The following is a 10894-nucleotide window of genomic DNA, read 5'->3' as shown; positions in this document are numbered from 1 at the left end:
AGTAGTTCCTTAATTGCTGGGGGAAAAAATGGCAGTTAAGGAGTGTATTCAGGTGGGACAGAAAACAAAGGCCAATGAAACCACGGATGACATCAACTTAGTGCTATGATGTAAGCAATAAACGGCCACAGGCAAACTTTTAAATGTCTTTCAGAGGCTTTCCAAGGCACACACAACCATGAAATATAGACTAGTTTTACAGCCACTCCTTGGTATGGGATGTATAAAAGGAGTTCCTGGGAATCTATCATCATCATCATCATCATCTAACCTTAGGAGAAACATAGGAATTAACAAACCATTAAGGAGGACTTTCAAAAAAAATTGCACAATCCCAAAAAGGAGAAGATTATAAGAAAGAAACTAAAAATAATCCTGCCTTGATTTTGTTTAATATAAAATGGGACAGAAAAAACCTCAGACAAGATTTCAAGATTCTCTTATCTTACCTTACCAAAATAAAGACCATGACTGGAATTGCTGCATTGCCTCTTTCTTGGTCTGGCCCACCTGGAAGGGTTAATAGCCCTGACAAATCAAGGACAGTGATAAATACTCTAATTATACTATAGCCTTACCCATCATGATGTATGTCCATCAAGGTAACACCTTTTGTTTTGCATTTTCTGCTTTGGGGACCTTGATCCAATATTCAATAGCTCTCCTGATAGTTCAATATTCTTAATTTCCAAGAAAGCAAATCCAGTGCAGAATATCTACAATGCAAGAATATTAAGTTCAGCCATGGATTCAATCATCATTTAAAGGAAATATATTATTTGCCTTATAGGATGAAAATGAAGTGGTAAATATGCTAATGATCCATCAGACATTGTGTGCTGCACTTATGGCAATTTTAATGTCTTGATCTGAAATCTGGCTCATTTTAAAGTTGGTGACACCTTAGAGATCATTTAGTCTAAGTCTTTTTTTTAGTGCAGAAAAGTCTAAAGAGTGTTTAACGTATGATTTGAAGACCTCCAATATAAAACTAGAACTCACTACTTTACGTGTTCAATGAGTATTGCTTTGAGAAGCAAAAGAATTTGAGGTTTTTATCAATGCATGTTTCTGGTTTGCATTAAGTAAAGTGGCTGTCCTGTGCTTTTATTATAACTGCAGAGTTTCTTCTCAAATTTCTGTTCTTAATTTGCTAATTAATTAATTAATTAATTAATTAATTAATTAATTATTAATTTGCTTAATTTGTTATTTTTTTTACAGTTACTACCCAAATCAATTTTAATAGAGATGCTGAGACATAAACTCTAATGCTAGGCTATAAAAAAGATATTTTCAACTAACAACATCATTTGTCTTCTTAGCAGCTCAGGTAAGTTGTCAGCCTGCACTGCCTGCTTGATTAAGCTGGCCAACTCAGCTTCCCTGACTTTTTTTTCCTTACTGACCCTGTAAGGATTGACTATGGTAATTAGATGGGGAAATGCACTCCAGTGTGAACTCTCTACTGTCTGCACTTTATGTATCTCTCACAAGGCTACTGTAAGTTTTCATAAAGATGCCACCAGGTCTTTCAAAAGAATTTCATGAATAAATGATGGTTCGAAGCAGGACACATTCTCCTTGCTTGTAGTATTGACTTACAAGTTATGTCACGAAGCATGTGGCTCAGTGGCTTAATGATGCTGGAGATGGTCTTAGCTTTGGTGGTTTGAGCCCTAGAACTGCATGGCAGGGTGAGTTCCTGTCATTTGCCTCAGCTTCTCTCCACCTAACAGTTCAAAAACATGTTCTATGCAAATAGATAGATACTACTTTGGTGGGAATACAAGCTGGTGCTCTGTGCAGGCGGTCAGTTTCCTGTCTGAACCTTCCTGTTTGCAGCATCTGTTTGTGAGACAGCTCCAGGAAGGAAGGGAGCCTTGGATGACATTTAAGGAGGGAGCAAAGCCAGCTTACTCTCCTGTGGCATTTCTTGGGAAGTGTGCAAGTGCTTCCTATAACAGGGCTGTCACCTTGGCAAGCCAAACTACTACACTGTGTTAGTACACTGTAACAAATCCATATGCTAATAATAGCAATAGCAATAACAATAAATAACAACAACAGTAATCTATGTCTTCTCCTGCGATTGCACAGGTAGCTGCCTAGCTATTTTAAAGAGTCAGCAGAAAGGTGTTATGCGCCCTGTCATATGTCCTGAAGAATCATTTCTGAAATATTTTCCAAATACTGCATGGGTCATACAGTGTAAAGATAGAAAAAATTAAAAAAAAATGAATGAAATCAAACTTAATAGATATTCCCCAACTCTTGGAGATAAATGGTATTTATTGAAGGGAAGGTACAGCCTAATCCACCTTTAGCAGAAGGACTTTGGTGCAGTGGAAAAGCATATACTTAACAGGTTGAAGTTCTTTTGGGTGAAAAAAAAAACATTTTTTAGTCTTTGAGAAGTACTATGGCACAGAGTAAGAATAATTTGTCTAAATTAATGTTTTATTGTATACATTTGAGTAATAGAGATTAAGACTGCTGTTCGGCAGCATTTGTCTTTCAAGGAGTTGGTCCTAATTTTTAACAATTCTTATAGAAGCTTTAGGGTGGCAGAGCGGCTCAGTGGTTAAGATGCTGGACTTGTCAGCTGAAAAGCCAGTAGCCCAGTTTTGAGACCAGACCCAAGCACCACATGATGGGTGAGCTCCCATCCTCGCGCCAACTTCTGCCAACCTATTAGTTCGAAAGCTTGCAAATGCAAGTAGATAAATAGATAACCCTTCAGTAAGATGTCTACAGAGCACAGTGATGTCATGCTGGCCACATGATCATGGAAATGTCTTTGGACAGCTCTGGCTCAATGGTTTTGAAACAGACATGAGCAGCGCCCTCTATGGTCATCAATAACTAGCAGAGTAAAGGATTTCCGGTTTGTCGGCTTTGCGAGCGGTAGGGATTCGCGAAGCTGCGCAATCCCTGCCGCGCTAGTCGTTTTTGGGGCTCCGACCCGAAAGGGTGCGGAGCAAGGCTGCCCTGCAGGGGCAGCTGAAGGTAGGGGATCTGGGAAAGGGTTTGGGGGTGCTGCAGACCCCCTCCCTAGCCGGCAGAACCTCCTTTTACCAAGACAGTGCAGCGGCGGTCCGTAATGGCCGCCACAAAGAAGCCGGCAGCTGGGCAAGTATGCGCTGGAGGAAGAGGAGAAAGTTTTTAAAAAGTGAAAGTTTTCTTGGTTGACCCAGGACTCTAAGATATATTTAGTTTAATTCCTGAAAATGATGGCTTTTTGGATGATTCTTTCCACAAGAGGAAATAAGCGGCAATTCTGAGGTGCTGAAAGGAAAGTTTACTCTCCCCCCCGACGGAATTAATAAATGGATATTGAGAAACCTGTTTTTTTTTTTTCAGGTAAAACTAGCTTTTTGGGATAAGTCGGAAGGGAGAGGACAAAAAATATATTTATCTGGTTGGATTTTGTTGGAGGAGATGCCTTAAGGATTTGAAAACAGAAATAAAATCTCAATAAGGCTTCAAAACACAGATTTGAACTTTCTTTTTTTCTTTGTCTGATACTACCCCTGGAAGAGAAAGGGGGGAATTCTGGCTTGGCTTGGATTGATTGAGGATTGTGGACTTTGGGGTTGTCTTGTTTTTTCTTTTGGAATATTTTGGTTGGTGTGAAAAAGAAAAGAAAAGATCTATAATGGCTTTTTCTTTGGAGGAACTGAGGGATGAATATGAGCAAACAAAAGCAGCCTGTAAAGATGGTATGGAAAAAGCTTTTCTTTTTTTAAAAATGGCGTTGGTTAACTATGAACAGACAATACAGATGGAAGCTGAAGAGCAACAAGAAGAAGATGAAGACGCCATCTTCAATGAATCCCAAAATTCATCTAAGAAAGAAGGAAGGAAGAAAGCGAGGAAAATGAAGGACTTAAGATCTAAAAAAACATTTAAGAAAGAGAAAAATATGATGCAAAATAAATACAATGATAGCAAACAAGAGAAAAAGGGAATACAACAGAGAAGGGATGCCGGCAAGACAGAGGTTAGAAGAAGGGGGGGTAGGAAGACTTGGTGGGGGAAGAAAGAAAGGGGAAAGGCGGAGAAAAGCCACAAAGTTTTAAAATTAGATGGGAAAAGAGGAATCCTTTTTAGGGATAATGGGTAAAGCATAAATTTTTTTTAAAAAAGATTCTGCAAGGTACACAAGATGGTATTGTAACATTCATATTAGAAATAGAAAATTAGAATGGCTTAAGAGTTAATAAGAAATTAAAATGTTGAAATGTTTAATAATGATTGATTTTTAAAATGTAATAAAATATTGAAGGGAAAGGCAATGAGAATGCTATAAGATTTATTATTTAGATTTATTATTTAACTACGTATTTAGGAGGATATTATGTATTTAAACATTTTTTATTTTTTACTCTGTTTTTATTGTTACTAAAAGTAAAAATTAGTAGATAGAATGTACCAAGCAGAATCAAATTGGGTATTAGGTGTTATTTTAAATGTTAATTTAATTAATTTAGGGGAAGGATAGAAAGGCATCATACTCTGATTAGAGATTTCAGGAGAAATTCTTTTTTTTTTTTTTTTCATTATAAGGAATAAGATAGAGGGATAATAAAGGTTGGGCAAAAGATATAAATTAATGATTTAAATTAAGATGGATTGAATAAGAGAGAATTATGAAGAGTGAAATGTATGGAGAAGTTTATATGGAAGATACAGAATGGTAAATAAAATAAGTAATGATCTGTAAGATGAGCATGAATATAATTAAAGCCCATATAAAGAGAGGTACCTGGGGCCAACTTACTTTACTAAAAGATTTTTTATATGTATGTTTGTGTTTGTCTATGTCTTTGAGAGTATTGGTGAAACCTTGTAGAAACATAGAAAGAGAGTGATGATAATCAAGTCAGAAAGAAATTGATGAAATAATATAGAAATGTATTGTATAAGATAAGGTTTTATCTGACTTGTTGGATCTATAGTGGAAAAAGGTTCAAATATGTAATGGTTGATGATGATTTGTTTGTTTTTTGAAATTAATAAAACTTGCTTAAAAAAAAAATAACTAGCAGAGTAAAATCCACAGGGACTTTTTTTAAAAAAATAGAAGCTTTACTTTATTGCACAATAGTGAGCTGTAATATCAATTTTGTAGAATGAATTCTCTCTTTAAAAAAAAAAAAAAGGAAACAGTGGGCATTCCATTCAAAAAGGGTAGTGCTTTTACCATTCTTACCTCTGAGCTTTCTTAAGTGCTACAAAATATCCTCTCTCCTTCCTTCTTCCTGGATCAGAGGAAAGTGTCAGTTCACATACTGGAACCTTTGTATGCTATCATTTTATAAGACATGGGTCATACTTGTCATCTCACTATTTTGCACTGTTTTCAAACAAACTTTTTCAATGACAAGTCTGAGTGATTCCCTGTATGCTAGAGCCAAGGGCAATGCCCCAGGCTTACAGAGTCCGTGTAAGTCCCCCCCACACCCATTTTAAAACATCTATATCAAGTTGAAAGTGTACTTGAATAAGGATCTTGAAAATGTGTATCTTTTATTGGACTAAATACAATAGCTGAGATTGAAGGAAGCATTCAATCTTAGATGCTATTTTAAAACAAAGCAAAGAGGAATCTTTGGTTTCTTAATCTTCTGCATTTCCTAACCAGATATGTGGATTTACAAATTCCCTAATTCCCAGTCAAATTGGTTCTGTTACAAACCCATTTCGCAAAAGCATTAAATAGGGGAGGTTATATATAATGCATATGTGTGCTTGGTATTTGTTCAAAATGTTTACTGTTGCTGACATTTTCTCCCCTTTGATTATATGCTATGTTTTATTCATATGGTTGTTTTAATTTTCTTTCTTTTTTAAAAATTTTTATTGGTTTTTAAAAACAAACATAAACAAACAAAACATAAAAACATCAAGCTATCTTCCATAGGTGTACATACAGTGTGCTGGTTGGTTTACTGTGGGAATAAACTTTGGCCTGAGCTTGAGCAATGATTAATATAATGCTTTATACATACATGCCTGTTTAAAGGTCACTAAGGTAATGCAAAGAAAAGAGAACAATAAGAACAAATACAAACAAGGAGACAGCTTAAACAATTGCAAGCAAACCTTTATTATATCTAATTATTAAGCCATAATGTAATTATGCTGACTATGTAGAAAAATCTCAATAAAAAGAAGCACTAGAATTTATTCTGGGCTTCCATCCCGAGAACACCAGCCTGTGTCTCATTCTTTCCATGGAAGACCACCACAAGTGGTGAGCCCGACGTGATCACTGCAGGTGATACGTGTCCGGACCTCTGTGTTTCCTCGCCTGGAATAGGTAAAGTACGTACTTAACTATTGCTGGACAATAGGATTTTTTCAGGGAGCATGGGGGGAAAACTCTCTCAGCCACAGGAACGGCATGTTAGTGAGCTGCTGAAGTTAGTCAGGACAAACTTCTTTATCTTTAAACCCTCTGGGGGGGAGCAAATAGTTCTTTCAAAAGATAAAGTGAAAGAGCTGCTGCAAGAGATCTGGCGGCAGTGTCCCTACTATCCAGAGAAGGGATCTTTAAAGTTAGACACATGGAGGAAAATTGGAACTATCCTTCATGAAGAGCCACGAGCAACAGCTAAAATTTTGATATATTGGAAGGTTGTTATGACTGCTTTAGAAATCCAGCAACAACCTCTTTTAAAAACTTTAGTTGAACCTCCTCCTTATGAAGGAGTTGTGTTGCACCCCCCAATTTCTAAATTGGAATATGCCTCCTCAACCCCAACAGCGTTTACGCCTGTAGAGGATAAAATCCAATCACAAATGGGGAAAGTTCAAGCAATGATGCATCAGGCTTTCAATGAAGGGAAATTAGAGCCTGACGAGATTACCCAGATAAATTTATTTCCAGTAAACAGACAAATAAATGCTCAAGGCAATATGGAAATTGAATGGATTCCGATTCCTTTAGCTGTTCTTAGAGAAATTAAAAAAGCAGTTAAAGATTATGGTATTCAAAGTCCTTTTACAAAGGGGCTTCTGACAAGTTTGGCTACATCACGCATGATTCCTAGTGACTGGAAAGATTTAATGAGAATGATATTGAGCTCTACTCAGTATGTGGTCTTTGACTCAGAATACCAAAGAGAAGCTATCACTAGGGGAAGGAATTCAGGGGGGCTGTATATGCCAGACCAAATCTATGGAGCAGGCTTGTTTGAATCCACTGCTGATCAAGCTACTAATTTGCCTGATCATGTACTTCCAGTAGTTATGGCAGCTGTCCTTGGGGCGTTGTCCCGCATCCAGGATGTGGGAACCCCAGCACAGTCTTTTTCTCAAATTAAGCAAACAGCATCTGAGTCTTATAATGATTTTGTGGAAAGGCTGCAATTGGCTATTACCAGACAAATATCTAATGAAGCAGCAGCAAAGGAACTTTTGCTGAAATTGGCAGTTGAAAATGCAAATGCTGACTGCAAGCGTATTTTACAGCCTTTGGTGGCTAGAGGTGAGATTACTCTGGCTGATCTGTTAAAGGCATGTGCAGTGGTGGGTTCTCAAGCTTACAACATGGAGACTTTGGCTATGGCATTACAAAAAGGGATGAAACCTACAGGGAATTGTTTTAATTGTGGGAAGCCTGGCCATTTTAAAGCTCAGTGCCATGCTCCTGGGGGGGGGAATGGCATTTAACAAAAACAAAATTAAGGACATCTGCCTGAAATCAGTCTGTCCAAAATGCAAAAAAGGGTTTCATTGGGCAAATCAATGTCGCTCTGATCAGAATCAAAATCCGGGAAACTAAATTTGGGGCGTGCAGCTAGCCTCGCTCCCAAGGCTGTCACAAAAGCATCGCCTGCAATTACTGGGAATGCAGGTTTGAGTTTAAAAATGCTGAATTCAATTGATGTGACCTTTCCTAATCAAGTGTACATTGAGGACACTCATTTGCATGGGCCATTGCCAGAAAAAACAGTGGGATTAATACTTCCCAGGTCTTCTGCATCAGAAAAAGGTTTTTTGTTATTCCAGGAGTTATTGATCAGGATTATAAAGGGGTTATTAAGGTACAATTATACACTGATACTCCCACATCATTAATGGCCGGTAACTCTATTGCCCAGTTATTATTGCTTCCATACATTCCTATGAATCCTTTAATTGGGATCCCACGAACTGGAGGTTTTGGATCCACTGAAATGACCAGTTCTCCAGTTGCTGCAGAATTGCTAGCGCTGACAAAAAAATTGACTACAGATCAACCAAAAATGACAATTGAAATTCAAGAAAAATCATTTTCTGGCCTTATAGATTCCGGAGCAGATGTCTCTGTGATACGCCAAAAGGAATGGCCAAATGAATGGGCGCTTGAGGACTCTCCGGCTGTTCGTGGAGTGGGTGGTATGCAATTTGCTAGAAGTAGTGTACATTGGTTGAAGGCATTGCATAGAGAAACTGGTGAGACTGCAAGGATTCAACCTCTTGTGTTGCCCTTGCATATAAACTTGTGGGGTAGAGATTTGCTATCACAATTTCGCACAAAAATTGTTATTGGATAATGGAAAAATTGCAATTGTTAACCTCTCAGCCAGTCTGGATTGACCAATGGCCACTTCCAAAGGACACTCCTTCACACAAAAACAAAAACGGGGGAAATGGATGGATATGGCTTGCCTTACATACAAAACATTCTTAATATTACATTATATACTTTAAAATTTTTTAAACATGACAGGATCTCCCGCTGCTACAGCAGCCAATAGGCATTTTGCTTCCTCCCCTTCTGCAGGTACACCAAGACTGAAAGTTCGGTATAGGAGACTGCCAGATCCAACGTGGAGAGGACCTGTCCCGCTGATAACTTGGGGCAGAGGATACGCTGCTGTTGAAGATGAGGGGACAGTTGTTTGGGTTCCTGCTCGCTGTGTTCATCCTTATCATCAGCCAAAGGGGCAAGGGGATGGATTTGGGGGAATGGAAAAGAAACACGTTGATCCAGGACATGGGGAAGCTAGCAAACCTTCATAATAAAACTGATTGTTGGATATGTATGCACATGCCAACTCACAAAACATCAGGACTTCCAATGGTTGCAGTACCTCTGGCCGAAGGTGACTGGTATAAGGGACAATGCTATGGTTGTTCGGGGATGTGGGCTTACAGTTGGACTAAAAGTAACATAAATACATTGCATCTTGGGAGCCGAATCCAAGAGGTGGCGGGTATCTGTTGGACCCAGAATGAGACAGTAGAAAATATGACTTACTTGGGGACATATCCGTTTTGCAATAAAACAATTGTTATTAGCAATGGAAGTCGGTTTTATTCTAATGATATGAAAACTAAAAATCTCACTTACTTTGTACATAACATTTCTCGATATGATATCACATCTTTGATGAATGAAAATAGGTGTCCATATATTCCTGCCACATGTTGTCCCACCACGAGAGAAAACCAGTTGCCCAAATGTGCGAATGGGAAATACGCACCACCATCCACTTATTTGGCTATGTTAATGGAATCCTTTGCACAATTAATCTATGCTGAACCAAATACGGTTGGTCATCTCCTGGGAGCAAATCTATGGTTGCTGTGTGGATGGATGGCCTATGATCGCATGCCAGCACGATGGAAAGGAGTCTGCACCTTTGGGAAAGTAATCCCATCTCATTTCATTCAAAAATCATTGGGAACTGCTCATATCCGCAATGCGCGTTCCGCAACGGAAATAAACTCTGTTTTGACTCATGACTACTGGACACAAATATCAAGGGGAGTTATTCCTCCTTTAGGAGTCATGATGAACTATAGAGATTTACATCGTTTAAACAATTGGACAATTACTATGTTTAAAGAAACCATTAAAACTCTAAAGCTGCTTGAAGAAGAGCAAGGAAAAATCCTTGACTTTGTCCTGCAAACCAGATATGCGGTGGACACTATTTTGGCAGCGCAAGGGGGAGTTTGCGCTGTGATTCATACGCATTGTTGCATGTATATCTCTGATTTTTCTCCAAACATTACAGCTACTATACAGCATATGGAACAAACCCTGAATGAGAATCCATTACGATCGGAAGACGAGGGACTGGACGTGTGGTCTGCACTTTGGTCCTGGTTGCCAGATGGTTCATGGATTCGTCATTTAATTGTTGGAGTGATATTGTTTTTTATACTTTCTCTTTGTGTATGCTGTTGTATCCAATGTCTCCCTGGACTTTTAGGAATGTGTCGAGTGAAGCCTACGGAAGGAGAGCTGTTGTTGCAGATGGCGAAAAGCTACCGAGGCATCCGCGATCATCAAAAAACTAAAACAGGGGAGATGTGGGAATAAACTTTGGCCTGAGCTTGAGCAATGATTAATATAATGCTTTATACATACATGCCTGTTTAAAGGTCACTAAGGTAATGCAAAGAAAAGAGAACAATAAGAACAAATACAAACAAGGAGACAGCTTAAACAATTGCAAGCAAACCTTTACTATATCTAATTATTAAGCCATAATGTAATTATGCTGACTATGTAGAAAAATCTCAATAAAAAGAAGCACTAGAATTTATTCTGGGCTTCCATCCCGAGAACACCAGCCTGTGTCTCATTCTTTCCATGGAAGACCACCACAGTTTACAAATTGTTTTGTGCTTCCATTTCGTAGTCTTCAATTACAATTACATTACATATAATCTCCTATTGTCAATCAAAAATTAAATACCTTAGTATCATTATTAATCAATCATTTGACTATACTTTTATTCATTCATGTTTTACAAGATAACCATAATTTACTTAATTTATTTTATAACAGTTCATATTATCATCCCAAATCTATCCTAAAATCATTTTGTAGTTATAATAAGAAATGAGTACATCTTTATTGTGGTGGTCTCCCATGGAAAGAATGAG

This window comes from Notechis scutatus, chromosome 2 (assembly GCF_049901735.1).
Source record: "Notechis scutatus isolate UNSWTSFEM ecotype Mainland chromosome 2, rNotScu1.2, whole genome shotgun sequence".
NCBI classification, from domain to species: domain Eukaryota; kingdom Metazoa; phylum Chordata; class Lepidosauria; order Squamata; family Elapidae; genus Notechis; species Notechis scutatus.
This window is presented reverse-complemented; position numbering follows the sequence as displayed.